The 21842-nt window shown below is 39.2% G+C and overlaps 1 long non-coding RNA gene across 2 annotated transcripts in view; it reads right to left on the bottom strand.

The window, feature by feature from the left end:
• The window catches only part of LOC127524959 (uncharacterized), a 53207-nt gene extending 31916 nt beyond the window's left edge, over positions 1-21291 (bottom strand). For both annotated transcript variants that reach the window (XR_007933217.1, XR_007933218.1), the window contains exon 1: positions 21173-21291. This is a non-coding gene — a long non-coding RNA (uncharacterized LOC127524959). The remainder of the gene's footprint in view (positions 1-21172) is intronic.
• Between the last annotated feature and the right edge of the window lie 551 nt (positions 21292-21842).

Raw genomic sequence — 21842 nt, 5'->3', positions numbered from 1 at the left:
AAAAAATAATAATTATCTTTTATTGACAAAATATTTTAGTTTGTCATGTATATATATTTTTTATTGGATCTGATAACATTTTAAGCTGTCATATGGTTGTCACAGTCACATGGACTTTCAGTTTGTTTGTTGTCATCTGTCACGTGTTCCTTTGTTCTAGTTTCCCGCCACAATCAGTAACTATGGACACTTATCACATTTATCACAGCTGTTCGTCGTTTGAGTTAATCAATCAGTGTATTTAAGTTCCTGTTTCTGTTCAGTATGTTGTCGGGTGTCGTTAGTGTCTACAGTGGTGTATATTCCTGTCAGTTCCTGTATTCTCCTGTTGGATTTTCAAGTAAAGACTTACTTAATCCTTATCTCCTCATTCGTGTGCTTTATACACCGGTGGTATTGTAACAATGGTCATGTTACAATGTGCCCCATCACGTTACAATGTGCCCCACCTATGGGGCATGTTGTCCCATTTCACTTTCCTTCTTTCGGGATAAATAAATTAAAAAAAAAACTATACACTGTAATAATGAAACAAAGCCACATGTTTGTACCAGATGTGTGAAATTAATGTGGAACAAAACAAACTCTCCGAACCCTAAGTACATTTACACAAACTGAGAAGGTCTAAAAGCATTAGGTTGTGCCCTGCTCTCCCCTACTTCTTATGTGATCTCATCTGATTCTATAAAACACTCAAAACTGCAAAACTACAACCTACTCAGAACTCAATCAGTTAATGGCCAGGAGAAACTTGACCCCTCGCTGACATCCTTTTGGTTTCTATTGGGCTTCCTTTTGTCTTTTTCAGGCTTTTTACCATCTCATTTTTGTCTCCAAACACAACACCCTTGGGAACAAGGCAACACAGGCTCAAACTTCTAGCCCCTGACAGAGTCTGTCTGTTAGCACTGTGCAGATGTCAAGAAAATGACATAATTGCAAATACACCACATTCCTCTGAATAAAGCAGTTGTATCTGCCCCCTACAGAGGTCCCTGGGGTGTGCTCCCTTGTGGACAAGGAGCTTAAAATTTATAGCTCATCTTTTTCACATTGTCCCAAAGTAGCATGACTTCACTTTTTGAGTCTTGATCTGGCTTCCACACCCTTCAAACGTGGATTTAAAAACAGCATAGAAAGTTCTGGATCTTGAAAGATTAATTATACAAGACAACATTTAGTGCATTATGGAATCATTGGTGGTAACATGAATCAGGGGAAATTTCTGTGCTATGTATCAGTCTTAATGTTGGGTTTAAGAATATACCTCACTAACAGTTCCTAACCTATTATCAAAGTACCTTTCGGAGAACTCCCCCGGGCAGCTATTTTGGGCATCCAAGACCAAGTCCTATCTATTTGAATGGGGGAATACGTAAATCTTAAAAACTGCTTGCCGAACTCACAATTAAATAACATATTTCAAAACAGCAACAAAATATGATATGAACTTTCCCGTAAATGTTGTTTCTTATACTCAAATAGCGTTTAAAAAAGATGCACATGTGCAGTCCTAAGCACAATTCTCTGGTTTCTATGGGAACCGGTTCTTCAAACGGCAGCTGCAGTGATGCAATGACTTTACCCTTGGCGATTTGCTCTTTTATTTGGAAGGCAGTCATATATCAAGAACACAGATACATTGAAATCTGCACAAGATGTGGCTTGATACATAGAAAAATCAGCTGGAACAAAGCTGCTTTGGAACTGAATTGCCCAAATGGTCAGGAATCTTCTCCCAGTGTGCCCATCTTTCACTTTTGACCCTCACATTTCAACTGTTAGGGTCACAGTGTTCTCTAGCTTTCTTTTTCTTCACTCTTTCATGGGGTGAAGATGGAATAGGTCACTGTATGTGTTTGAATTTTATTTACCATTCCCCATTGTAAAAAAAAAAAAAAAAAAGACAAGGGTTCTGTGTCCACATGCAGTAAACAGGGAGAGGGATTCCAAAAATTAATTGACAGTTAATCATTATCATTTGTCCGGCTAAATCATGGCAAACAAGATATAAAGATTTTTAGGTGAGAATGTAGATATTTAGAACTTAAATATGTGATTTATAAATAAACATAGTGCCTATTGCCTAATCAGATATAGAGCCATATCGCACTCCTACTTGTGTAATATTGCTCATATATATATATATATATATATATATATATATATACTATATTGCCAAAAGTATTGGGACACCCCTCCAAATCATTGAATTCAGGTGTTCCAATCACTTCCATGGTATATAAAATCAAGCACCTAGGCATGCAGACTGCTTCTACAAACATTTGTGAAAGAATGGCTCGCTCCCAGGAGCTTAGTGAATTCAGGCGTGGTACTGTGATAGGTTGCCACCTGTGCAATAAGTCCATTCATGAAATTTTCTCACTACTAAATATTCCACGGTCAACTGTTAGTGGAAGCAATTGAGAACAACATCAACTCAGCCACGAAGTGGTAGGCCACGTAAAATCACAGAGCGGGGTCAGCGCATGCTGAGGCGCACAGTGCACAGAAGTCGCCAACTTTCTGCAGAGTCAATAGCTACAGACCTCCAAACTTCATGTGGCCTTCAGATTAGCTCAAGAACAGTGCGTAGGGAGCTTCATGGAATGGGTTTCCATGGCCGAGCAGCTGCATCCAAACCTTACATCACCAAGTGCAATGCAAAGCGTCGGATGCAGTGGTGTAAAGCACACCGCCACTGGACTCTAGAGCAGTGGAGACATGTTCTCTGGAGTGACGAATCATGCTTCTCTGTCTGGCAATCCAATGGACGAGTCTGGGTTTGGCGGTTGCCAGAAGAACAGTACTTGCGTGACTGCATTGTGGTAAGTGTAAAGTTTGGTGTGGTGTTGTTTTTCAGGGGTGGGGCTTGGCCCCTTAGTTCCAGTGAAAGGAACACTTAATGTTAAAAGACATTTTGGACAATTTCATGCTCCCAACTTTGTGGGAACAGTTTGGGCATGGCCCTTTCCTGTTCCAACATGACTGCACACCAGTGTACAAAGCAAGGTCCATAAAGACATGGATGAGCGAGTTTGGGGTGGAGGAATTTGACTGGCCTGCACAGAGTCCTGACCTCAACCCGATAGAACACCTTTGGGATGAATTAGAGCAGAGACTGCGAGCCAGGCCTTCTCGCCAACATCACTGCCTAACCTCACAAATGCGCTTCTAGAAGAATGGTCAAAAATTCCCATAAACACACTCCTAAACCTTGTGGAAAGCCTTCCCAGAAGAGTTGAGGCTGTTATAGCTGCAAAGGGTGGGCCAACTCCATATTAAACCCTACAGATTAAGAATGGGATGTCATTAAATTTCATGTGCACGTAAAGACAGGCATCTCAAAACTTTTGGTAATATAGTGTATATACAGAGAGAGAGAGAGAGAGATCTGAGCAAATCTTTACTGTGAACCATACTGTAGGAAATCTTTAAGCTCAGTGTACAGTAAACAAAGGTACTATAGCCTACAGTATTGTCTTGTGATCCTTAGCCTAAAGAAGCCTACATAGTATGAACAGGATACTACAGAAATGAAGGAGCTGTTGCTGCTAAAGCTAGCTTTAGTGAAAGTTTAAGCTCAGCTAACATGACCCTTACGAAAAGAAGTTTATTCAAGTGTGCTATTAATATACTTCTTTTAAAGGGGTGGTTCACTGTTTTTTTTCTAGGCTTGATTGTGTTTATGGGGCACAGTTTAACATATCTTAATGCTTCTTTTTTTTAAAAAAAACATTTTTCATATATTTTCCCTTTATTCTACACCGCTGTTTCCATTGTCATTTGAACAGCTGGTTTGACTTCCTGGTTCTATGATACCACTCCCTCTGAAATACGCAATGGGCTCAGATTGGTTAGCTGGCCCAGTGTATTGTGTTTCGTTGAAGTGTCTGGAAACGCCACGCCCCTTACCATTAGTTGTTACATGTGCTTCAGTACATTGTGTCAAAGTGATTAGATATGCTGTCACTTGTAAATGTTACGAATACATTACTGAGTAGTAGCATTTTTGTAAAGATATTGTTTATATTCTTCAGCGCCGCATCCAGTGTAGACAATATCACTGGTTATAATGGGTTCTATTATCTATTGATGCATCGGACAGGGACACGTGCCGCGTGTCCGGTGTAGACAACTCTTCCGCTTCCATAATGCCGCGCAACATGGCCTCGCCCACTTTCTTGTGTATTCCCGTGGGCAGGGTTTAAGTTAAATGCAGGGTTTATGATGTCACCAACCCGGGAAGAAGCTCGTTGTAGTCCAAACTGGTCGTTTTTGTAGGCATTAAACTGCCATTACTTTAAAAGACAATATCTCCGTTTGCACTGAACTTTCAGAGCTGTAACTTTGCAGACTGTTTATGCTCAAGCAGCAACATTACACACTAACTAAAGTTAAAAAAAGTTAAATCGCAATGAACCACCCCTTTAAACTAAAAATAAGAAAGTATATTTTCAGTCTACTTTTTATGTACTTCTCAGAAATATACTTAAAATTGCACTTAAGTATAGCTTACTTGACTTATACTGGCAGAAATGTCAAAGTATATTTGGCCTACTTGTATCAGTCTTTTGATTGAGATATACTTAAATGTATAATTAAGTATTCTAAGTATACTTGGCTTGTAGTTGTGTTTAATCTTTTGATTGAGTAGCCTATTAAATATTTTTTTCACATAGTTTTACATACTGTCTTATAAAATTACATTGTTTGAAAATATTGATTTATAAAGAAAACAGAAATGTTCCTAATTCTGAGTATCTGAATTTTTGTGTAGGCTAGTCCAACTGTAGTGTACATAGGAATTTACTTAAAATCTACTTAACTCTTTCTGCGCCATTGACTGAATTGTCAGGCTATCAGTGTTTTCACTGTAATACAGTAGGGGGCACTCTGTCGCATCTTCTGAAAGAGTACAGAATCTCTGGATCAAAACAAAGGAGAAGAAGAAGCTGAAACAATTATAGAAGATTGCTTACGCAAATGTAAAATAACACGATCATCAAACATTAAACAGCATGTAAATCAAAACTGCCTAACATTACTGAATGAAATGCCAACACAGGACGAGCTATAGGACTGTGAAGTTTTGGGGGTGTTTATGGACTTGATCTACTCTTGATCATTGTTCTGAACCTCATTGGGATGTCTTTGACAAAAATGCAATTTTCTCAGCTTTTTGTTTAAAATGTTGCATTTTTTAAATGAAACTTACCCACATTCAAGTGCTGATAAAAAAAGGATTCATGAAGCTAGAATAAAACGTTTTTAAAATGGAAAAAGTACAGTTAAATACGGAGTCCTGGACATGACATGCAAGAAAAAAATAGTAGGCTAAATTGTGCGCACAATTTATTATTTTGTTCCCTCTATTTACTAAAACGTACACACGATTTACTATTTAGTTCCCTTGATTTATAAATCATGCATGATACAATAATATATAAAAAGTAAATTATAAGTGTGACGTTATGTTCACTTAAAGGGGGGGTATAATGCTATTTCATGCATTCTGACTTATTTACACTGTTAAAGAGTTGGATTCTCATGCCAAACATGGCCAAAGTTTCCTCATGAACCTCGGGCTCTTTTTATCGAATATGGGCCTGAGTGACGTAAACGGGGGCGGAATTCCTTGTACAGGCACTACTCCCGGAAGAGCGCGCGCGCACACACGTTGACCAGAGCGAGAGAGCAAGAGCACGCCCATCAACACGCATTCAGCTTTACGGAAGTCATCAGCAGCGCTGCGCAGGACTTGCTTGAGAAAGATTTGTCACTTTGTTTTTAGACCATGAAATCAACAATGTCACCAAAGAAGTGTGTTTTTGGTTGTGAGGGAAAGATAACCTTGCTTCCCAAAGAACCCAGTGGAGCTGAGAGATTTGTGCTCAAGCATTACATTGATGCGCTCTCGATATTTGTTATTAAAATAACCATAGAAACTGATAGTCTCAATCACTTTTTTATTGGTTAAAATGAATGGAGAATGTCTCGTGTTTTTCCGTGGCTGCTCGAGCCCTCAGGATCGGCGCTTATGGTTTCATAAACAAGGCCCAGTTCCACACTGGATTTACAGATCGTTTGAAACTGAAAGATGGAGCGGTCACAGCGATAATGATCCCGGTCATGAGTCGGAACCGCAGGTGGTGAGTAAAACTGCTTCAAATGTCTGTTTTGTTGGCAATAGGCGCCTAAGTGCATATAATGTAAACAATACGAACGTAGTGAATTCAAAAAATTAATTATTCATCATTCACTATACGCTATATTCATTATGATTCAAAAGTTATCCATGGATAATGCGATGGTGTATTGTGTGTGTTTAAATTTAGCTGACCATTGATAGCTTGCAGACGATCTCTACACAAAAGCTGCGCGTGCTTGTGACAGCTCGTCACTCTATCTCCACTCACACGACATGCCTCCAGGCTCGGTACAGCGTATGTATCTTTTATAAATATGATAAAACTAAAGACTTTTCGGCGATATGAAGGATGCTATACTACTCTATAGGTACTTAAGTTTAACATGAGATTGGCAGAAACTGTGTGTGATACCCCCCCCCCCCCCCCTTTAAAGAAAACGTACAAGTATACTTGCACTAAACTAGTAGTTTTCTGAGAGTATACTTGAAAGTATACTTTCATATACTAAAAAAATGTACTACTAGTATTAAAATAGTAAACTACTAGTATACTTAAGTTCACTTGTAGTAAAAATACAGTACAAATGAGAAATGTAGCTGTGAACTAGTTGTGCACTGAAAGTTGTACTACTGTTACACTTATAGTACACTTAAATGTATTCTTCAATTGGGCCAGTTTAGTTACAAGCAGTACTGAAATAGTACACTTACAAGTTTACTACTAGTACATTGATACTAGTATACTTACTACATAAAGTATACTTAAAAAATGTACTTGAACATTACTTAAGTATACTTCATAAAATTAACTTGAAGTATACTTCTTTTTCATAAGGGGAACAAGTCTATTGACAAAGCAATGACTGGTATCTGTCACCCACCTTTTCTCCCTTTTCTCTGTGGCACATGATCAGAGTTTTGTGAGCATGTTCTGGCATGGAAGGCAACACAAGTGAATGAGAACAGAGCCCTGCTAAAGGATTCAGTCTCTCTAAACCCCTCCTTTACAGGAAATGACAGGAAAAGAAATGACAGGAGAAGCATTTTGAATTGTCCATCAAAATTCTTTAAAGTGCCCCTATTATGCTTTTTGGAATATTACCTTTCATGCAGTGTCTAATAGCTGTTTGTGAATGTAAAAGGTCTGTAAAGTTTTAAAGATTAATGTAGACAACAAATGAAGTTATTGTCTCCTAAAAAAAATAAATAAATAAAAAAAAATAATTGATTTTGAACTGCCGAAACGAGTTGTCAGCAATTCCAGTCTCATTTTCTATAACAAACCTTCATAGGTTTGTAACAAATTTGCATAATGCCAGCTTATGGTCATCACTGGCTGCCCGTGAATATCGTCAACTCAAGTCAAGTCACCTTTATTTAGTTACCTTTATATAAGCGCATTATACAATACAGATTGTTTCAAAGCAGCTTTATAGTGATAAACAGCAAAATAACTCAATGCAAACAGAATTCAATTCTGCTTAAAACAGCTCTAAAAAGACAATAGTGTCATTATTCAACGGAAATCAGCTCAGCAGTTCTTCAATTATGGAATGAGTTCAATTTCAAATATAAAGCAGCTATGCAGAAAACAGTGATGTCATCATTCAGCTTGGTTCAGTTCTCATCCAATAGTGTCAGTGCGGTCAAGTCAATAATATTGCTGAATATTAAGTATAATATTAAGTGCCTACTTTGACCCTCCCTCAAACACTGTAGTTGCAGCTGAGGCATGGAAGAGTTTGGTTTGTGATGTTGTCATGTCAAGAAGATGCTGTCCACTTTGCATGCAATTCCAAAAGATGAGGTAAGCAGTAGACCAATTAAAACAGACTGGGCCATCTGACCAGTCAGAGAAGAGCAGGTTCGCAGAAAGGAGGGCTTTAGAGAGACTGAATTTTTTTATGGAGCCTTTTCAGACACTATGAAAAAAGAGGTTATGCTGAAACATATAAGAAAATTAAACATTGTAAACCTATTGTAGGAGACATCCAAAGCTCAAATAGGAACCTTTAAAATAGCATAATAGGGGCACTTTAAATGACGAAATGTTCTTATCTTATCTCAAATCTATGTTCTTATGTTACTAAATTATCTGTTTCTTCAAACACAAACACATTCTCACACATTCCACCCTAAATCTTCATGCCGCCCGACTCTAGGAGCACAAACACTGACCCTCTCACTCATTAAGCCATGGGTCAACCTCAGAGCCAGGGGTCAGAGGTCAGGGCAGCTCAAGAGATTGGACAATAAGTAAACAGGCACCTGGAGTAAATCAGGGTCTCTTCTCGTCAATCGCCTGTGACAGAGACCATTACTGGGGCCAAATAAACAGGCCACCAAGAACAGCAAGGGCTTGTGGGTAGCTCAGGGACATACACAACCCTTTCAGTGACCAAAAGAGCCACAATTCACTCCGGACAGGCATGTTTTTTGCATGTGGGGGTGATTAATGAAGAAGTGGGGGACAGGGCTGGGGGAAGGGACCAGGCTACAGGGCGACTCGTGAAGGGAAGCCTTTGTTTTTATACTCGTATTTCATGGGTCAGACTCCTTGCTTGTTGGTGCAGACATGTTGATCTGCAGCAGGGGCTTTAGGTGGAAAATCTGTTTTTAAGACCTCTTAGACAGGATTTTTTGGAGAAACGATAGAGCAGGAATATTGAAATGATGTTTTGGATAATGAGGCCTTCTTAGCTACACCAGACTGACAAAGCCTGAAATAAATGTTTTGGTTATGGAAATTTTTGGGAAGTCAGCTGAGTTAATATGTTTAAGTTTAAGGTATTTAGTGCTCATTTGTGCATATCTGTATCCATTCATGGCTTTTTGCATGAGAACACATGAGAACACATTCACATGCATTCAAGATGATCTGGTTATTTCTGTGCATGCAGAAGGGCAAGGGGAACTACTGACATACCACATAGAGGGGCTTCGTGACTGCTTTTGGTCTCTCCTTCAGTCCAAGGAGCCCAGAACTGAACCATCCGGTTATTACAGTGACAGTCAGGTCCTGTCAAACCCCACTCACCCATGATAATAACAGTTTTAATAACCCCAGCACACAGTCATATTTCACCAATGTTTTGATGAGTATGCCACTAGAGAATTGTGAACGTGGAAAGAAAGAGTCAAAGCCACAAGCTCAAATAAGTAGTTGAACTTTGTTCAGAGCCCCTATGTATTTATTTCAACCACAATGAAGAAATGTGTTTTGGTGATATATTTGTGCTCACAGCCTACCCAGATTTGGCTCCCACAAAGCCTGCATTAAAACCATCCTGTTTCATAGAACTTGCCACTGAGTTACTGTGAGAAAACAGAGATGGCACTGCAGGGTTGTTTTGATATATATATATATATATATATATATATATATATATATATATATACAGGTGCTGGTCACATAATAAGAATATCATCAAAAAGTTGATTTATTTCACTAATTCCATTCAAAAAGTGAAACTTGTATATTATATTCATTCATTACACACAGACTGATATATTTCAAATGTTTATTTCTTTTAATTTTGATGATTATTACTGACAACTAAGGAAAATCCCAAATCTCAGAAAATTAGAATATTGTGAAAAGGTTCAATATTGAAGACACCTGGTGCCACACTCTAATCAGCTAATTAACTCAAAACACCTGCAAAGGCCTTTAAATGGTGTCTCAGTCTAGTTCTGTAGGCTACACAATCATGGGGAAGACTGCTGACTTGACAGTTGTCCAAAAGACGACCATTGTCACCTTGCACAAGGAGGGCAAGACACAAAAGGTCATTGCAAAAGAGGCTGGCTGTTCACAGAGCTCTGTGTCCAAGCACATTAATAGAGAGGCGAAGGGAAGGAAAAGATGTGGTAGAAAAAAAGTGTACAAGCAATAGGGATAACCGCACCCTGGAGAGGATTGTGAAACAAAACCCATTCAAAAATGTGGGGGAGATTCACAAAGAGTGGACTGCAGCTGGAGTCAGTGCTTCAAGAACCACTACGCACAGACATATGCAAGACATGGGTTTCAGCTGTCGCATTCTTTGTGTCAAGCCACTCTTGAACAACAGACAGCGTCAGAAGCGTCTCGCCTGGGCTAAAGACAAAAAGGACTGGACTGCTGCTGAGTGGTCCAAAGTTATGTTCTCTGATGAAAGTAAATTTTGCATTTCCTTTGGAAATCAGGGTCCCAGAATCTGGAGGAAGAGAGGAGAGGCACACAATCGACGTTGCTTGAGGCCCAGTGTGAAGTTTCCACAGTCAGTGATAGTTTGGGGTGCCATGTCATCTGCTGGTGTTGGTCCACTGTGTTTTCTGAGGTCCAAGGTCAACGCAGCCGTATACCAGGAAGTTTTAGAGCACTTCATGCTTCCTGCTGCTGACCAACTTTATGGAGATGCAGATTTCATTTTCCAGCAGGACTTGGCACCTGCACAGAGTGCCAAAGCTACCAGTACCTGGTTTAAGGACCATGGTATCCCTGTTCTTAATTGGCCAGCAAACTCGCCTGACCTCAACCTCATAGAAAATCTATGGGGTATTGTGAAGAGGAAGATGCGATATGCCAGACCCAACAATGCAGAAGAGCTGAAGGCCACTATCAGAGCAACCTGGGCTCTTATAACACCTGAGCAGTGCCACAGACGGATCGACTCCATGCCACGCCGCATTGCTGCAGTAATTCAGGCAAAAGGAGCCCCAACTAAGTATTGAGTGCTGTACATGCTCATACTTTTCATGTTCATACTTTTCAGTTGGCCAAGATTTCTAAAAATCCTTTCTTTGTATTGGTCTTAAGTAATATTCTAATTTTCTGAGATACTGAATTTGGGATTTTCCTTAGTTGTCAGTTATAATCATCAAAATTAAAAGAAATAAACATTTGAAATATATCAGTCTGTGTGTAATGAATGAATATAATATACAAGTTTCACTTTTTGAATGGAATTAGTGAAATAAATCAACTTTTTGATGATATTCTAATTATATGACCAGCACCTGTATATATATATATATATATATATATATATATATATTCATGGTATCGCGAAAGCAAAATCGTCTTTATATTATTGTGGTCACATGACTGTATGAAAGGATAGGACTTCCCGGGGAAGTGTGTAGTTTTTTTTCAGTCTGGTACCGAAAACGGTTCTGGTGTGATCGGTGGGTGAAGTGTGAGGAGTGTATCCTTTAATAGAGACATCTCACCTCATGAATATTATAGAAAAGCCCTCGCGCTACTCATATACGTCAGATATCAGTGCATAGAGAGAGAGAACTGCACAATTAATCTTTAAAAGACTGTGTTCTCGATTTCATCACCCACATGATCTAATTCCTAAGTGACAATGATTCGCCCGTGTATATTAAACCTTTGACAAAAATATAATTGTGACATTCAAATCTGCATTCACGCTGTCATGTTAGATAAACAGCTTCACAAACATTTTTTTTTCAAACACGCAGTATCATTATTTCTGTTACAAATATTCCAATTATCACAGAAGTATACAAAAGTTTATTATTCAGATATAAACGCTGACGTCTATGTTACAGTTCCAAATAGAATAAATAACGTTTAATAACGACTGTTTCGATTGCTTTGTTACGCCACTAGGTGGCAACAAAATACTCTTAAAAATGTATCAATCACTGAATCATTGTTTCAGAAACAGGTGAAATTTTTATGAATCCAACTTACAAAAACATTCTGTTTCACCTGTCTGGATCTTAAATGTGTCAGGCGTTGCTTGCGTAGGAAACACACGAAGAAGAAGATGAACATTTAAACAAGTCTTTACTTAATAATCCAACAGGAGAATATACAGGAGCAGGTAACACGCAACACAACACACAAACGAGACCAGACACAGTGGTGAGGATAGTGACAGCTTATAAAGGGAGTGCTGATGAGTGGTGATGATGATGATCATCTTCGGGTGCGGGTGATGATGATCGAGTGCAGGTGAGGAACAGGAGGGACGCTGGGAAATGTAGTGCCGGTGCTGGTGACAGATCTGGTGACTGTGACAGTACATCCCCCTCCGGCAAGGCGCGTCCTCGCGCTGTAATGAAACATCCAAAGGGGAGGGCCGGAGGGGGTTCTGGAGGTGGACGGAGTGAAGAAAAGGAGGATGATGCTGGAGGTGGCTTAGGAGGAGGACGTGTGTGTTGGCGGATGAGCCAGGTGGTGACCCAGTCCCCAGCCAGGATGGTGGACCACGGCGGCAGCGCTGGAGGGAGGAGCCATGGTGGTGATGGCCTCAGCGCCACCTTGGGGACGAACGAAGGCGATGGCGATGATGGATGAGGAACCCACGGCACAGATGGAGGGCAGATGGAGTGGATCGATGCCGACGACCCAGACGACCGTGACGAAGCCGCAGCGACGACCCCCTGAGATGGATGCAGGGATCCGGAGGGCTGAGGTGTAGCTGGAGCGACCGAGGGCGGAGGCGGAGCCTGAGGGAGGGCGGAGCTAGCCGGAGCAGTAGGGGTGGAGGGCCGGAGAGCAACGAACGGCCTGCAAGTCCATTGCACAGGTGAAGCGACATCCAACCCGGGTGAAGCTGACGGTCCAAGGAAGCTCCGCGAAGCCGAAAGCTCGTAGGTCCCAGCAGACATCGAGGGAGGAAGGAGCGCAGGTGGAGGAGTCAGGGTGACAGGTAGAGGTGGAGAGACCAGGACAGAAGCCGGAGGCGGAGCCACGGGATCCTCATGCCCAGAAGGAGGTGGCTCACAGTAGGCCCACGATGGAACCACATCACTGAGAGGAGATGACGGTGATACCGCGGGACTGATGGGGGACAGCTCGGGCAGGACAGCAGACGTGGCTGGGGTCTGTGAAGAAGGCAGGGACGACGAGCTGACAGACATATCAAGGAGAGGATGTGGGAGAGGGAGGCTGGGTGGGACTAGTGAGTCCAGTAGAGAATGGTCAGGCAGATGAGGAGTTATGTGGATGTTGGTGAACTCACTCTCAGTGACGGGCGGGTGGGCGGGGCTTCTGGCCGGCCCTTCGACTCCGACACCCTCGACGCTGACTGGGACTGCCGACTTGGACCTATCCTCAGATGGAAGCCCCTCAGGCTCCGGGGTGATGTCATGCTCGGTCGCTCCTCCTGGCGCGGGCTCTGATGTCACGGCGGAGTCGTTCACTCCATCTGCAGTGGGTCTCTGACTGGGAACTGGGCTGGGCAGGGTTCTGGATCGGGGCCATTTGCTCTCCAGACACTTCAACATGGATTCTTTCCAGTTCAAGCCGGTGGTGTCTGGGAGGTTGCTGGGGCCGTGGAAGTTCGCCTCGATCCAGAACAGGATCTTCAGGGATTCATCCTCCAGCAGGCTGGTGAGAGCGAGGTGAAAAAGTGCTGATGAGAAGGATAGGAAATCGTGGCTCTCCTGAGCCACATTGATGAATTTTTCCCATTCATCCATTGGGAGGTCCGGTCTACTGTCAGGCGTTGCTTGTGTAGGAAACACACGAAGAAGAAGATGAACATTCAAACAAGTCTTTACTTAATAGTCCAACAGGAGGATATACAGGAGCAGGTAACACACAACACATAGTGACAGCTTATAAAGGGAGTGCTGATGAGTAGTGATGATGATTGTCTTCAGGTGCGAGTGATGATGATCGAGTGCAGGTGAGGAACAGGAGGGACACTGGGAAATGTAGTGCCGGTGCTGGTGACAGATCTGGTGACTGTGACAACATGTGTGTTCAAGCATCTTATTTGTGTTGAATTTGTGGTAACACTTTACAATAAGGTTAATTTCTTAACATTAGATAATGTATTAACTAATATGAACTAACCATAAGCAATACATTTGTTACTGTATTTGTTAATCTAAAAATACAGCTGTACATAGTTTGTTAACACTTACGAAGACTTGGAAAAAAGTGCCATTTGTCTTTTTTTTTTTTTTTTTTAAATATCGCAATAATACTCTGAGGTATTATCTTACCGTTAAATTTTGATATCGTTACATCCCTAATATATATTTGCATCAAGGCACACTGTTAGGCAACTTCTTACAATCCTGTTTTTATGATAATATCATCTGAGAAGCACATGGTTCACACATAAACCTCAAAATGAACATAGAATTTATAATTTCAGCTAGGGCTGGAGACGATAAAGTATTTATTGATAGAGATTTTGTTATAGCATTTATATCATGGTATGTATATACGCGTACCACAGTACTACGTTGCTGACACTTTAGATTGATAAACACTCATGAATGAGAAAATAAAGAGCGGGGTGTGTATGATGTTAAAAAGAGGTATTAGGAGAAATAAGCCATGATAAAAGAGCTCAGTGTGATACTCGCGTTTACTGACATTCATTCGAAGCGCCCAGAAAGACATGTCTCTCAGACAGCATGCAATCCTGAATTCAGTTCTCTCGTGGCTTTCTGCACTTGATTGTTCAAATACACAAACAGTTACGGAGTATTTACATAAACACAGTCGGTTATAACTCATGTCTTAAGTGAACATAAACTGTTAAGAAAGCGTGCGTACGCACAGATTTGATCTTACAGTGTGTGTACGCTTAAATCCACACCTATGCTTATATTTATAAAAATGGTCTTTGATGGGGAAAAGTGCTTAGAGCCACGTTAGGGTCTGAGCAGACGTACACCGTTTTCCTGGTCAGATTACTGCAGGTTTTTGGAAATCTAAGCTATTCTTGCAGCTCGCCAAGGATTTGGACGATGACTGGTGATCTTTTATATGTAAACGACATTAATCAGGTGTTGTTTAAAACGTGGAGAACTGAAACCATTCAGCTGCACGCAAGTTCAAGATCATTTGCGATTTTATAGATTTCACGTCTGAAAGAGCGGCGTACACTCTTTTTCTGTGTGTACGTTCATTCCATGAATCACATCGGAGAAATGATCGTAAGATCAAATTTAGGACGGTTTCTGCGCAACATTTTATAAATGAGGCCCCAGATCTTTGCAAAAAATTACTGAAAATCATAGACTATTTTGAAAAGAGCTGAGCTACTGACACACTTTTGAAATTTACTGATAAAATATTACCATGGCTACTTGTAGTTTGTCATTTCCAGACACTGCAGGGAGGAAATGATTGTATGTTGCCCTTTCACACCCAGCCAAACAATGTGGGTACTGTAGATTACTTCTAAATAGAAACAAGCTGTTCTCAGCCGGAGGCCAGAAATTAAGTGACACCTGAAGGATCCATAAACACTGAATATGATTATAATGATGAATAGAACTATGAGACAAAACAGCAATCTAAAATTGAACATTAACCTTGGCTATAATGCATACTTAATTTGGCACAATATGGGAAGGTGTCATGTCATTAGCGAATACCTAAACAGGCCAAACCATGTTCCTCTCCTTTACCAAATTCCCCTCTAAAAGAACAGCTCTTTGCCTCAATTATTGTGTAACCATAAGTTTTAATAATAAATCCAGTGTTTTAGATCTCAAAGGACATAAATCTGAGATGCCTGACAGTATACACCCAGTTAAAATTCTCAGCCAGCCGGCTTCAACCCAATCTAAAACATCTTATGGAACATTCAATTTAGGCCCAAATCCCATATTACTAAAACCAAACTGGAAAGACACCATAGATGTTGAGACAGGCACTGACTCACTTTAGTAAAAAATCTACTTATTGACTTGGGAGTATCAAATACACATTCACATACATTCTTCCACACACTAGAACTACTGTTCATGATAGTTATAGATAGATATTTATACAAATGCTGCTTGAAGAGTTTTATTATGGGATTATTTATTATTTGTATGTTTTTGTACAGTTTGGTATAGTAATTCCTTTTAATGGATTTGGTAACACTTAAGTAATTACTAATGGGTTACTATGATCTTCACTTTAGAATAATGATCCAAATAATTAGTAGTTCCTTTAGAATGATGTAGTAACACTTGAGTCATTACTATCCAAAATCTTACAAAAACCTCAAAAGTTTACAATGACTTCAGTAGTTATTAGAGAGTTATCATATTTCTCACTTTGGAATACAGATCCAAATAATTAGCAAATCTTTCTGAAGGATTTGGTAATACTTCAGTCATTACTAGTGGGTTACCATGACCTTCACTTCAGAATTAATTATACATTATGCATTATTCATGTTAATTATGAACCTGTATATAGTAGTTCTTAGTAGTTTCCTGGGAGGTATGAAAAAAATAGTAGCTACGGATTTGCTAATAGTGAACTACCACATTCAACTGAGCACTGTTACTTACTAATTCGTTAATCACAGTTTCTTGTTAGTTAAAAGTAGTTACTAGAGTGCTAATAATGTGTTACTCATTTGTTCCTGTGTAGTTATTCATTAATAACAGAACAGTATTCTAAAGTGTTAAAGGCCCACTGAAGAGTGTTGGAACGCGCAGCATTATTCAATGTGTTGACGTAATTTCAACTGAAACAGCAAGACAGGGCGATATATCGAACAGCCCCGCCCCCTTTTTAAATAGCCAGTAGCGTTTTGTTTATGTTACAGCTTGGCCAGAGCCGTTAGACTCTGTAAAACCTGTTTCCTTCTAATCTCTAACCGTTTCTCCTCATAATGTCCTTTATGTCACTTATATACAGCATTCTGTGCAGAATTCAAATGCGTCCAATACCTTCTGTGGTCTGTGCCGACTCGCGCATATGATCCGCTCTGTGCTCTTGTGTCTCTGGGCCAGAGCAAACTGTGCTGCTCGCGTTGCGGCGGTTCATGTGACACTAACGTGAAAACGGACTTCATTCGCGTTAAAGGAAAGCATATTTACACTGTCTGAATCGTTCCCTATTCTCTATATGGTGCACTATGTGCCATTCACCATGTAGAAACTAGTAAATGTGTGAGCAAATGACCAATTTCAGCTGAGGCTTCAGCGTCTGTTGATAGTGTAGGAGGAGGTGTGATGTGATGTCATGAAATCCGTGATCCATTTTAGCGAAAGTGAGAGACTGTAAGTTTTGAATGTTTATATTTCTTAGATGCGAATTTTGTCATTTGTTTTGGAACACACCAGCTTATTAATAACCTTAAGGCTAACATATTCATGCTAAAAGCTAAAAAATTTTAAATTTTGATTTCAGAGGGACTTTAACGAGTAATTTATTCTCAAATTGGACATTGTTCTGATATTAAGAAAAATATAGCATTGTAGCTGTTCGCAATGTTACTTCACAATTTAATAAAATAGCTTTGCTACTGAAAAACCACATTATTTAAAAAATAGCAATGCTACCTCACTGATGGTAAATGTATTTAGACAAATACCTTTGCTAATTTTAGCGATGCTAATGCCCACGACTAGCTTACAGCACCTTTAAAGCAATGTAAACACATAACCATATCAGTTCAAAAATATGTCTTTTTGTACTTCACTTTGTGTAAAAGGACACCACAAACTGTTGGAACAAAGCTAGAAGCACAGAAGTTGTTTTTACTGGAATTACTGGAATAGCTGAAGTCCTGAATTAGAACAGGGTTTCCACATAGTGCATATTTATTTGTATATGGGGTAACAACTGGATAACAAATGTTTTATGTGAATATATAGGTGTGCTTTCTTTTCTGGGAGTACAACAACATACATCCCCCCCCTCCTTTTTATTCATTGCAGAGATGGGGAAATATACCACAACATAAACCACATGGAAACACCTGAGACAAGTCAATCTGGAAGCACTTCCCATGCCTCAGGAAGAGATTTGTTTTTCAGGTCGCTGTTGGCCTCAGCACTTTTCACATTTATCATGACGAATGACTAAGTGTGCTTTTGGTTTCATAAATAACCCCCTCCTGTTTCAAACAGTCTCAGTGCAACTTCCAAAAACACTCATACAGCATACAGTGCTCATGAGTTTATATACCACTTTTCTCATAAGTTTACATGGATAATGTGTTTTGCAATTTAGAGAGCTTAAATCAATTGTTTTGGTTTATTTATTTACATGTCATTGAATTATATTCCACAAGACAAAATAACAAAAACCCAAATTATTCTGTTCAAAACTTTGAGACAAAAATGGAAATTCTTCTTGCTGTTTAACTTATTTTTTTATAGAGGTGTATGAGGTTTCAACATAATGTAGGCTACTGTGGTTGAGAACATAAATGTGCAGAGCATTCTGAGAAACCAAATATTAAGAACAAAGGAGATGTAAACTTTTGAATGGGATCATTTTGTCTTGTGCTAAATAAATGTAAATATTTGAATATATGAATATTCAAAATATATGAATATGACACACAAACACACAGCATTCAGACACACACAATTGACACAAAAGATTTCTAGACATCTCTAGAGCTGAAAAGGCTCCTCTACCCCTTCCACCAAAGGGTTAATTAGTGTGTCACCCGGGCCACTATGTCTTTTCCATAGCTGCTTGCACCCTGCCTGTAGGAATGTGGCAGGCATTAATTCCGTAGCTCAAAACTCCAGAAACAGGCAGCGGTGGGAAGCATAACCATCTCATTAGCAGTCAGTGCCTGTGTCTGTTTGCAAGCACTTTGCACGCACTCATTTGCAATGGGCTGTGGATTTGGTCCTGCCATGTATTATGGGGTCAGATGGGAGAGAGGGACCCTTCGCTTTTGTCCTGCGAAATGATACAATTGAAATATTCCTATACTGCTACAAGTCCAACAGCTCTTCCCTGACCCACACACTGGACTGCACTATAAAACCCATTATATGAGCAAATAAGTGAGATTAAAAAAAGTGCATAGCCCACCTCAGCACCCTGCTAAATTCCTGTCAGCTCAGCTCCATTTTTTCTATTTTTAAATCCATTTCAATAAATGAATTTCCCCTTTGAGTCACTGATGAAAATGTGAAGGAAAAAGCTGCACTTATAAGGACTATGCCTAAGTGGATCCAATGCCATGTCCAGACTGAAGCCAGATTTGTGCCCTCTTACCCACACAAAGGCCTTTTGACTGTCTGTGATGTCAGATCTATTTTGTCTGTTTGAGATCTTGGTTTGAAGTCTCACCCATCCATCTGTTCCACATCCACACTTACAGTATATAAATTTCACTTTGTTTTCTGAAAGATTGTGAACTCCCTTAGTGCTTTAAACATGAGTTCAATTATTAGCATTGGTAACGCTTTAGATTACAGCCCAGAAATTACTGTGTAATTACACAAATTTACAGCATAACTTTTAGTAATTATAGCGTATCTATAAAGTACATATGTGTAGGTATAAGGGAACAATATGTAAAGTTTGGGGAATGAAGATGTAACATCCAGGAAAATTAACAAATTATTTATACTGTAAGTATTTTAGAACTAAGGGGTACTTTTTCTACTATTATGATAGGCAACAATCTTAAGTTTGGGAGCAGTTTAGCAATTTAGCTTTTTGCAATAGTGTACCAATACATAACGGCTTTTTTTTTTTTTAATTACGGGGTACAAAGAATGAAAAAGAAGAAGAGGAACGAGGAGGAAGAAGCAAGAAAAACAAAGAAAGGGACAAAACGTGTTACTTTCTGTCAGGTATTTAAATTTAAAAATAAATTTAATAAATGAATAAGAAGTGCTGTAAATCTGTTTTGAATTAAGTTGTTTTTCAAATAAAGGTTTCAGAGTCAGTAATATCAGATTGTGTATGTATTTTTATTGTATTTACCATGTAACTTCACAGAACAAGAGGGTAACAAGCACCACTTACCCTCTAACTACATGGAATAACAGTATATTATATATATATATATATATATATATATATATATATATATATATATATATATATATATATATATAAAATGTGATCATTTTAGTTTTACTTGCCTTGCCACGGAAGCCCAAACTTAATCAGTGCACTTTTGCTATCAAAAAAATGACTGTATGAATGTACTGATATTGTACTCTATCGTTTAAAAAAAGTGCCTTTATGCATTGGTACACAATTAATACAAAAAGCTATGCAGTGTATGTTCTCACTAAATTGCTCCCTAATGTAAGATTGTTGCCTATCATAATAGTAGAATAAGCACCCCTTAGTTCTAAAATACTTACAGTATAAATAATTTGATAATTTTGCTGGTTGTTACCCCTTTATTCCCCAAACTTTACAAATTGTTTGCTTATACCTACACGAACGTACTTTATAGGTACACTGCTACCGAAAGTTACGTTGTAAATTCGTTTTACTTTTTTACTGTTTTACTGTTTTTTTTTTTTAAATTATTTTTTATTTTTTTTAAGTGGGAGAAAGACAGAAAGACATAAAAAGAAAGTCCCAAAGAAACCTCCTAAATACACATTCGCATAGCTTAACATCTCAGACTGCACCTCCACAAGTCAACTGGGTGATTTCCTCAACCCCCAAGTCATGAATGATAATAAAACACTGTTATGTAAATATTATTTTGTAATTAAATTTAATAACCTGCCAATGACGCAGTAACTCATATCATAAATCCCCTCATGTTATTAAAACAGCTGCTTGAGAATTCAGAGCCACATTAAAATCATTACTCAGTATTTCACACCACCCCTACAGTGTGACCTTGTGACATGACATCAACAGACGCAACACACAGACTAGTGGCTCTATTTCAGGTATGTACAGCTCGAACATACAGTTGTCATGAAAAGATACATAATTGAACCAAAAATCACAAATAAAGGGATCCTATTTTAATAGATCTGAGTGATTTGTTAAGATCCCAGAAGAAATCCTGTGTTTGATTTAAAAAGACATAAACTACATTTTTTCTTATACTTAAAACATGGAAACAATGTTTTTCCTGTGTGTGATAAGTTCTCACATGTTTGTTATACTCAATTGACATTACACTGGCCATTTGGGTTATCCACCATTTGTTTCACATTTCACAAAAATGTAACCACCTGTTCAGAATGCAGTGCTACTTACTATTAAATACAGCACAAATAGGTTGCTGTTAAACAGTCTGCATTATTCAACAATAAATATTTAAAACAGTATTCAATCAAAAATAAAAGTCACATGACCTCATCACGTCCAAATGGAAGGGACCATCCCTATGCCCTACTCCCTTCGAAGGGCTGAGCCCTTGAAGTGGGGACTTTGGAGAGAGCAGGGCACTTGCATGCCATTATGTAGCCGTTTGGAATGCACTTGGTGAAGGGAGCAATGAAAGACAATAGCTGTGTCCCAATTCAGGGGCTACGCACTTCGGAGTGCATGAAAGGGGTGGGGCTTTGGAGTGGTGGGTTGCCAGGTCTGTGCAACAAAACCATCCCAAAAGTTGCGTAATCACAGCACAAGTGTAAAAGTATCCCAATCCCAGACGTGGCAACAATGAGCCGAGCGTCGTTACATGGCTAGCGGCTTTGTGACAGACAGTTGACGTTTGTGTGTGCATTTTAAATTTTCAATTGGGTTTTGACATGCTTCACTGCCATCGACGACGGGACACCGGACCATATGAACAGGTAAAATATGTATGGTTAAACTATGTAATGTTAGTTTTATATCGTTAGCAACTATTAGTTAACCTTGTTTGTTTTTTATGTTAAATGAAACGTTAACTGTGAAAATATATACATTCATATTTATACATTTACTCTGTATTTAAGCTGTATATAAGTCTAAATTTAAAGTACAGTACTTTAGAATGTTATTCAACTGCACTATATCTCAGAGACAAATATTGTATTT

The sequence above is a fragment of the Ctenopharyngodon idella genome, chromosome 13 (assembly GCF_019924925.1).
Source record: "Ctenopharyngodon idella isolate HZGC_01 chromosome 13, HZGC01, whole genome shotgun sequence".
Lineage (NCBI taxonomy): Eukaryota > Metazoa > Chordata > Actinopteri > Cypriniformes > Xenocyprididae > Ctenopharyngodon > Ctenopharyngodon idella.
The sequence above is the reverse complement of the archived record's forward strand: the minus strand, read 5'-3'. Positions and strand labels throughout refer to the sequence as shown.